Genomic DNA, 8956 nt, shown 5'->3' on the forward strand with positions numbered 1-8956 from the left:
TTACTATACCGCTAAATGTGAAAAACAAAAAAAACCTTTCAATTTTACTGTACCGATCGAAAGGCTCAATCAAAGGGTTCTTCAAAATAACATAGCATCTTAAATAAATGTATGTAATTAAGCCTTCCGATCGGTACAGTAAATTGCAGGTCTTTCTTTCATTTAGCGGGTTCAATTCCCATTTTCGAAACACCGAGTGTTTGTTTTTGATTTACATATTAGTAAATAGTTGATTTTTCACTGGAAACTTTTAGTTTCCCATTATTATCTACATTATTTGTATTTTAGTGGGCAACATTTTTTTCTATTCTTACGGACCTGCAAACGTTTTTTAATAATAAAAGTTAGTTTTATAAATATTGTTGTATTTTTTCAGGTAGCTATTGTCGTTCGCGACTTTTGGCATTGCTAGTTCTGCAATGTTGAACGTAAACATTGCTATCCCCGCGATATTCCACTGCGGAGCTAGCAACGTCAGCATTGCTATCCCCGCAATATTCCACTGCGGAGCTAGCAACGTCTGAATTGCTATCCCCGCAATATTCCACTGCGGAGCTAGCAACGTCAGCATTGCTATCCCCGCAATATTCCACTGCGGAGCTAGCAACGTCAGCATTGCTATCCCCGCAATATTCCACTGCGGAGCTAGCAACGTTAGCATTGCTATCCCCGCAAAATTCCTCTGCGGAGCTAGCAACGTCAGCATTGCTATCCCCGCAATATTCCTCTGTGGAGCTAGCAATGTCAGCATTGCTATCCCCGCAATATTCCTCTGCGGAGCTAGCAACGTCAGCATTGCTATCCCCGCAATATTCCTCTGCGGAGCTAGCAATGTCAGCATTGCTATCCCCGCAATATTCCTCTGCGGAGCTAGCAATGTCAGCATTGCTATCCCCGCAATATTCCACTGCGGAACTAGCAACGTCAGCATTGCTATCCCCGAAATATTCCTCTGCGGAGCTAGCAACGTCAGCATTGCTATCCCCGCAATATTCCACTGCGGAACTAGCAACGTCAGCATTGCTATCCCCGCAATATTCCACTGCGGAGCTAGCAAAGTCAGTATTGCTATCCCCGCAATATTCCACTGCGGAGCTAGCAACGTCAGCATTGCTATCCCCGCAATATTCCTCTGCGGAGCTATCAACGTCAGCATTGCTATCCCCGCAATATTTCACTGCGGAACTAGCAACGTCAACATTGCTGTCCCCGCAATATTCTACTGCGGAACTAGCAGCGTCAGAATTGCTATCCCCGCAACATTCCACTGCGGAGTTAGCAACGTCAGTATTGCTATCCCCGCAATATTCCACTGCGGAGTTAGCAACGTCAGCATTGCTATCCCCGCAATATTCCACTGCGGAACTAGCAACGTCAACATTGCTGTCCCCGCAATATTCTACTGCGGAACTAGCAGCGTCAGAATTGCTATCCCCGCAATATTCCACTGCGGAGCTAGCAAAGTCAGTATTGCTATCCCCGCAATATTCCACTGCGGAGTTAGCAACGTCAGTATTGCTATCCCCGCAATATTCCATTGCGGAGTTAGCAACGTCAGCATTGCTATCCCCGCAATATTACACTGCGGAGCTAGCAACGTCAGCATTGCTATAACCACAATATTACACTGCGGAGCTAGCAACATTAACATTGCTATCCCCGCAATATTATTCTGCTGAGCTAACAATATCAACATTGATGACTTCTCTATTCCGTCTTTCAACTTTGCTAAAACTACGACTTCAAAGTAGTTTATATAACGAAGTTCACTTGATAAAACCACAAAATAAAAATTGCTAAAATAGCTATGTTCGGAATAGGCATCAAAGAAAAATTGTTAAAAACTAAATTTGTTAAATTAACAATGTTCATATTGCAATGTAAAGATTTGCTAAATTAGCAATGTTATAAATCACAACTTTTACTATGTATTATTGTCAACGTTATTTCACAATGTCGACATTGCTGAATATTCACAAAGTTAAAATTGCAAAATAGGAGCAGACAGAGTCAAATTGCGAGAAATGTTACGTTGTGAAATTAGCTATATGATTTTTCACAAAGTTGAAATTGCGAAATAGGAGCCGACAGAGTAAAATTGTGAAAAATTCGACTTTGTGAAATTCGCTATGTGCTTTTTCACAAAGTTAACGCTTTCGCTTTGTCATTTACGCAATTTTTTTTCGCAAAATTAAGCTTGCTGCGCCCGCAATTTGACTCTGTCGGCTCCTATTTAGCAACGTTTTTTTGTTATTTTCACAATAGTTTTCTCTGAGTGTACGCATCCTGGAGTCATTTCAGAAACAAATATTTCTTTTTTTTAATGATAGGTATATCAAGATAAACATTAACATGAGGTTAATAGTTGGGATGAACTCAAAATTATTGTCTTATAATTTTCGTATCATCTCCTTCCTAACTACATTACATATATCAAATGAAACCAAGAAAAGTCTGCAGAGATTTTGACAGCACACGCAGTGCCAGTGTTATTTATACGTCATAATTTCATAAAAGTTTGACGTTTAAAATAACACCTGCAATTTTATGGAATGGAATGGAATAGCGATTTAAGAAGTTCACGATGATCGGATATGGATTTATCCTCTTATCGGCATTTATATTTTTATCATGTTGCCTACTTGTTATTAACGGAGCTGAAACATTATGTTATGCCATATACTGTTGTGCAATATTTTGTATAGGCAAGCTAACACCAACTTGAACTTACATTTTAACAACAAAATAATGTCATTTTGTTATCGTTCGCCCGTGCATCTTGCTCCCGCCAATAAATGTAGGAACAAGTAAATATGAGCGAAATGCATGCGCGAAGAAGTACCCGTACCATGAATCACAGACAGTGTCAAAACTGATATACGCTAACGTGTACATAATTTACTTTCTATACATCTCGCTCGCATTAATTATGAGAGTACGAGCGAGATGCATATTAACTTGAAATGATAACTTAATTTATGACCCATTTCGTACCTTGTCACAGTGACACTGAATATGAAAGTCGCTACAGACCTCATACTATTGTCACTGTGACAAGGTACAAAATGGGTCCGAAATTAAAATCTTTAACTGTACCTCCTATCCTGTGCGATCCGACGCCATTCAGCCGCCTGGATGACGAGTGGCGAAACCTAGTATCGGAGGCCAAGATCCACTTCGGGTCGCTGAGCCAGCGAAGTAAGTAAGTAAGTAGTAAGTAACTGTACCTACTATCTTGAATCGTAACCTAAAAAGATAAAGACATTGTTCTGTAAGTGCAAAGTTTAAAAAAGCACCATTGAATAATTTGTATGTACTATGTATTGATGTAATTTTTTTTTTTTTTTTACCTACGATGGTGATAATTATCCGCTCGACGTCGACGGTATAGTAGTACCTATACTATATACGAGTATATTAAGTATAATTATTCATATTTAACTTAGTTTAATCATAAAGGAACTTCATTTACTTATTAAAATTGCTTTAACCATAGCTGGCATAATTTACGTTGGCAACGAGTGCGGTTATTAACATAGAATTTTAAAGTTCGAAGCACGGGCAGGTATCAGACGCGCCCACCGGCCAGCCAAACCACCTCTCATTGTAAATTTAACGCTTTAGGCATTTTCACGGGCTTTTCGGTTTTATCCAACTTCGCAACCAAGTTTCTGAGCTCTCTGAAGCATGTAATACTTACTACAGTGTTTTCTTATTGTTAACATGCAACAAGGGAGCCTACGACCGATTCATATCACTAATACCAAAAAGAAAAGTAAACATTGTGTTTTACGACGAAATTATTGTCAAAGAGATTTATGAACACTTGTAAATTTCTTGACGATTTATTTGCTTAAGGGGCTACCTGAGGTTTTCATCGATTGTTGACAAGTTTTGAATCGTATCTCCTACTTTTGCACTACATATAGAATTATAAAACAAGCGGCTATCGGTTCTTCAATATTTTATCTCCATTTTAAACATTGTCTAAAAAAACACTTTTTTCGTATCTCGATTGCTATGAAAGATCTTACTTATACGAAATCTACATATTTGCGTTCGTCTTAGACGTCTCTAAAAATTTGTCTAAGGTTTTAATTTTAAACTAATTAACACAAAAGTTATGGCCAGAAAACCAATTTTTTGGCCTAAAATTGTTCAACTTTGATGCCAAATATTTCGAAAACAATGAACTTTGAAGTAAATATGGGATACTATATTGCTAAAATCCGTTGCTGTTAATATGATAAGCTACAAAAAACATTAGAAAACTAAGGGATTCAAATCGAAGGTCATTGGGGCATGGGATCCCCTTAAACAGCATGATACCTCAGTTCAGAATAAGCGTATAGAATACATACCCCACAACTAAATAAAAAAAAACCCTTACGAAATCTGCATTATCAAGTTTACATAAAATCGGGTGTAATTGCAAACTTGCGAGCGGCATGCATGCGGGTGCTTGTTATCATTTTATTAAACTTTACCCGTGGGCGCTTTGTTTGTCATTTTGTTTGCCCGTGGTGCGCAATTCGTGCAAACCTGGATTTGTGTTCAGGATTTTAAAATACGATACCAGGGGGCCTAGCCAAGATAACAGTCTTTTGCATAAAACGAAACGAAACGCTATTGTCTCTCAATCGCTTTTCTATGTTAGTGATATAGAGACAGATATCGTTTCGTTTCTTTTCTCTGGGAACGATTTTCATCTTTGCTAGCCTATATGACTAGATAACGTGATATAGTAGCTATTTTATTGATTTGCAAAACTGTAACTGTAAACCAAATTAAAATTCACTTCAGCCAATTGGTCAGTCACTTACTTTTACTGAAGCGGTATCTTTTACTGAGGTGTGCAATTGTACGATAAAGCATAAGTGTTTTACCTATATACATATAAACCATAAAGTCGCTAAATACCACTAAAAAATGTAAAGTTGCCATAGGCAGTGGTAGCCACGCTACATTATGTCACCTTTTTAAATCAAAAGGCCCAAGCTTCATTTGGTCCGCCCGTCTCTAAGTCCGACCCTCTCGCAACAAATAAACTTATCAAGCAAAAATCGCTGAAATTTCTATGATATTGATATACAAATTTTAATTTTAAATCTGAATACGCCCCCTGTCTGCGTCATTACAATATTAGGTTATAACGTGTAATGGGATCATTTTCATTTTAGCTGAGTGGCGAGTACGTGATCATTTCAAGTTAATTCGCAATATTAGACCCTAATCAGGTAAACACAATTAATCGTCGTTCTCCTGTGTACCAAAATTGAATATGTTTGTAAACATACTCATATTGAGTTTTAATATAAATAAAGCTTATGCGAATTATTTTATGAACTAAGTATGTAACGGTGTAAAATTAAGAGTTAACATTACAAATGGTTATCAATATTATCACATCCGAGATAACTGCAGTGGAAAATACAATGAGGACGGTATTATAACGGTGGGGTAAAAAAAGTGATCTGGAATCTTTTGGAAAATTACACAGGAAAGTTTTCAGGTCGAGAAATTTCCAAGATTATAATCAAATATTGCAATTTGGGAACTTTACGAAGTGAGTATATGAGGAACAGTAAATTATAGCTACATTACTTGGAAAATGTTGACTTTTTAGAACCTAGCCAAGACCTTTAAGTTTATAACCATATCACTCTCAATATCACAACACTTTTGACATAAGTAGTCATCGAGGTGAAAACAACGGCCTCCAGAAAACAGATGTGTATAAATAGGTATGTGTATTACATAAGGTATAGCTAAGCTATATAGGTACAGCTTACTAGTTATATCACAGATAATATAACACTAGAAGCTAAACCAAACTCACCCCATCATAAACTTTATCGAGAACACTTTGATTTGATAATACGGTTGAGTTGACAGACGTTTAGTTGGGATGCGTCTGGCGGCGGGCGTGAGGGGAAAGGATAACTTTGATTCATTTAAGCCACGGTTGACTAGATGTAGCATATAACGGTCGCGGGGACCAACGTAATACCACTCTCATACTAATAAATAAACAATAAATAAGTATATTATAGGACAATTTTACGCTGATTGGCCTACTAGTCCCAAGGCTTGTGTTGTACTGGGTACTAGACGACGATAAGTACTTCTATACTAATATTATAAATGCGAAAGTCTGTCTGTCTGTCTGTGTGTTCCCTCTTCACGCTTAAACCGCTGAATCGATTTAGATGAAATTTGGCATAGAGATAGGTTGAGTCCCTGAGAAGGACATAGGATAGTTTTTATCCCGAAAATCATCCCTTAAGAAAGTAAAAAGCGGGGTGGAATTGAGATAATTAATGAAGTGTCTGCTAATTTGTGTGCATAATATGCTCAAATTGAATAATTGCTATAAGATTTTCTCCAGGCGCTATTCTTACTCTAGCTGGGGTTACTAAGTCCACGCAGACGAAGTCGCGGGCAAAAGCTAGTAATATATACATAGAAAACATCCATAACTGACGAACAAATATTTGTGATGAACCCACAAAGCCCTTGCACTTGCCAGGATTTGAACCCGGTACCTCCTACATCACAGGCAGGATCACTACCGACTAGGCTATAGGAGGCCATACTTCATACTAATAAAATAAAAGAGCGATTAAAATTAGAAAAATCTTTATTTCGTAAACACGGTAAGACTATTTGATTTTCTTTGATGTCTGCGCGCGAAAATTAAAAATATCAACAAATTTCGTGGGATAAATAAACGTGGACTTATCGTTAAATCAAAATAAGTGGAATTTAACTGAGTTGTGCGATCGATGGTAAAGTAATTAAATTATTAAATGATTTTAAGAGGGCCGATATGTTGTGACCGCGATATTTCGTATATGCAATTTTTTTTTATGTGACAGTCAGCAAGTGACATCAGAGGAGCCACTTAAGCGTTGCCGACCCTTGAGAACCCTGAATACCCGCTTCTAGAAGAACCCTAAATACCCGCTTCGTAGCACAAAGGAAATACCGCAGGAGGTAACTCATTGCACATTCTGCACGTTCTGGGAAGAAACGAGCGAGATGCACGCTTACTCTTGGTGTGACATTTAACTAAAAAGTGGGAATGAGCTTTGGTCCTTTGGCGGGAGGTGCGGTGATAAAAACGAGTCGATGGTACCAATTCAAAAAGTTCTTCGGAGCATACCTCATTGTACATTCATAAAGCGGTGTCTATGGGAGTTAGTCTTTAGCGCGAGTCAGGGCGAAGGATAACTTTGATTCATTTAGGCTTAATCTCGGCCGCGTCTCCACTATCTCATTAGCCGGCCAATTTGTCGGGATCACGCCAAGACTTTAATCTTGCGGTTTGGCGACTTGTCGCTTTTTTATTGAAATGACTTCGAAATAATGGGTCTTTATAAAGCTTATATGGTTAGCTTATATGGTTTGAGTGCTGATATCTATCTCTTCTCTCTCTACCACCAGCTTGGGATCCTGTAGTCCATCTGATAAAGGAACAAGCGAGACATAGACAGTGAGACCTTTGTGTCAGTGTTGGATGATGTCGGACATTCTGAGTATAATATATAGTATTAGGTAGTTTTTCAATTCCATATCAATTCAAATCTATATTTAATTTAATGCATGTTAGTTATAAGATGTAATGTTTTGAAAAGATATGTCCCGCCGAGTTTCTTGCCGGTCCCATAGTGGGATACCCTCCTACAATTTAGGAGGGAGTTAAGTCTTCTCGGGTCTGAGGTGTAGGGATAGAGCCGGCGTAGCTTTGTCGCGTAATTCTATACTTGAAAATAGTTGTAATGTATAACTAGCCTTATGAACCGATTTTCCATGTTTAACCACTTTAACCAGCCTTAAAGTTTATTGTTTATTATGGTTCATTATTTTTGTATGTAGGTTGTTTTGCACATTGTACTTTTTCCTCAGTCACCCGTTGACCACGAACGCTGTAAAGGGTTCGAAACGTCGGGATGTATTATAAATTCAATATACGGGATATAATCTGGTTTCATAGTTTTATTTCATGGTTTTTGTTAAGGGGCCTGGCAAAAAAAGTAGAAATTAAAAAGTGGCTACACTGCAGTGTCGTCCCTTTCAAATCAATCTAAGAAAAACGGGACGAGTGAGAAAAAACTACAGTGTTGCCCCTTTTTTATTTCTACCCTTTTTTGCCAGACTGTATTACACTACAACTACTCCCACAAGTTTTATCATTCGCTTTGTCAGTAGAAGTCACTTTAGCTCTGTGTCTTCCATACATAAAGAATGCCTTTCTGGTATCCTTTTGCTTGAAAGTATTTTAGATTATGAGACATTATAATGTATTAACATCATTGACTTAATTACTAACATGTTGAGTTATACATTTTATTAACCGTGAAGCGTTTCTGTTTCAGTTTGGCCAAAAATGCTTTAGTATATCTGGTTGACCGGCTATTCTCCCCTACGGGTCGAATTTTTCAACCGATTCTGTTGAAATTTTGTGGGCGGGTTTGCGAGGTCTACAGTTCACTGAACCACCAGTTTTCATAACTAATTGCATAACAAGGCCGCTGCTAAGGTCAAACACAGCAAATACGCCAACCTTGGACCAGTGTATGACTTCATTACGGTTGCTGTCGAAACGGCTGGGCCACGGTGCGCCGAGGCCAAAAAGCTGGTCAGGGAGATCGGGCGTCGGTTGAGGGACAGAGGCTGTGTGACCCCCGGGCTGGATCTTACCTGGTCCAGCAAATATACTTAGCCATTCAGCGTGGCAACGCAGCTGGCATATTTGGAACATTTGGGCCAGGTGGGGAACAGTTCGGGACTTAAAACGAATTTTCGACGGGACTAGTTTGTTATTATAAAGTTTTTATATACTAAGTGTACCTATACAGTTTAGGTTTACTAGGTTAGTTTTAATTTTATAATATTGTAATTTTATTTATTATAGTATTACATAATATATTAGCATTGCAGTCAATATTAAACT

The sequence above is a fragment of the Cydia strobilella genome, chromosome 3, assembly GCF_947568885.1.
Source record: "Cydia strobilella chromosome 3, ilCydStro3.1, whole genome shotgun sequence".
NCBI classification, from domain to species: Eukaryota; Metazoa; Arthropoda; class Insecta; order Lepidoptera; family Tortricidae; genus Cydia; species Cydia strobilella.